Consider the following 1,890-nt stretch of genomic DNA (forward strand, 5'->3'; position numbering starts at 1 on the left):
AACTGGCACTAGTAAGTCAACAATCCATGCAATGCCAGCATTACTATCCCACTGTACTGGCATAATATAAACGAGGCATGATGCAATGGGATTGAAATATATAGACAGATACAGCCCTTAATTAACATATTACTAATTATTATAAATAAATTTAGATGGATGGATGTTTGTTAGAAGGTATCTTCAAAACAACTCAATGAATCTCACTCAAATTTGGCATAGATGTAGAACATATCGACGCTGGAAAGCATAAACGCTGTAACCCTTGAAATCGCGAATATGTTTTTCACACGTTAATAATTTCAACCATTATCAAACGATAATGATTTTATTATAGGTTAGCACAAACTACACAACATTGCTAAATACCGCATGCTTGTAGGCGTATCAGCTCACGAGTTATCATTTTTTGGCTCTCCTTTAAAGTTCATACTTTAGGGGTTACAGCGTTTACGCTTTCCAGCGTCGATATTATGAAAGAATGTATAGACTATTAGTTAAGTTTATTTTTCAATTCCGTGCGGATGGAGTTGCTAGTACAAAAATAAATTTAAATCATGTAACATATCAAATTGGATATTACACAACAACAATGTTGTGATAAAGTGAATTTTTAATACAAAGAATGTATGCATAAATTTCATCAGTTACAATAACAATAAACCTATCAGTACAACTTTTTCTACCACACTCATAAAGTATTTACTAAATTGCTCAATTTGCTCTTTAATTAAACTACACTAAAGAAAGTAATTTAAACAATACTTTAAATACTTACTCTGTGTATTTTGAATTATCAAAAACAACATGCATAGCAATCCAACTTGTTTTTTCTATCACACTATCTTCACTATGATACAATTGACGCATAGAACTTGTTCCACCGAATGATCCACTAAATCTACCGCCTAAATTTAATTTCTCAAAACATGAAAGTAGATTAAAGTTGTCTGTTTGATATTGAGTCTTTTTTAAATCCAATGGTGAAGGTAAATAATAATCTTTGTGTATATAAGTAAATACTTTTTGTGGCTTATATACTATAGAATTTAATGTATTATGATGGTCCAATTGAGTTTCAGTGATACAGTTATGTATTTCACTATAATTATTAATTTCCCAAGTACTGAAAACTTTCTCTTGCCATTTGAATATATATTCTTCATTTTTATTATTTTCTATTTTATCCAAATCGGCTGTTGTTGAGATGTTCATGAATTCTTCATAATTTGGTAAGTTTATTGCAGTAGCTTGAGGTTTGATCGTAATTCTGTAAGTTTTAAAAATTTAGAGTAAAAGTATACTTGTAGCATATATTGTTAAAACGTAAACGTATTTGAGGACATTTTCTAAGCCTGTAGTGTACACGAATTGGTATTAAATGCAATCTAACTAGATTAAAGTTAATTTGTCACATACTTTATCTTTAAATCATCGATGGGTTGCTTTAGCCAATAAATTCCAGGTACTTTATTATTACTATCAAAGTAATACATATTATATTCCCTTTGATTAAGTTTTCTGTACCCAGTTGTTCTTCTCCTTTCTTAAAAGTAAAGAAATAAATTGTGTTTATTTTGGTTCGAAATTGACAGATGGACAGATTGGTTGCTATAGAAACGGTGTGTACAATACGTTCCGATTATGCATCTCGAATCGACTGAATTGATTTTTATTCTACATTCTTTTATACGTTTTAAAACGTTAAGTTAAAATTTAATTGGTACTTTAAGATTCATCATTTTAAAAACTTAAATTTAATAAATCAAAGTATTGTTCTTAGAGAAACAAAATAATTACGTATCAATTTACGTCATGTTAGCTTACAAAGAGTATGTAAAAATGTCAGTGTGTCAGATGCCAAAGCCAGTTTATAACGGTATCTTGGGC

Source organism: Papilio machaon, chromosome 21 (genome assembly GCF_912999745.1).
Source record: "Papilio machaon chromosome 21, ilPapMach1.1, whole genome shotgun sequence".
NCBI classification, from domain to species: domain Eukaryota; kingdom Metazoa; phylum Arthropoda; class Insecta; order Lepidoptera; family Papilionidae; genus Papilio; species Papilio machaon.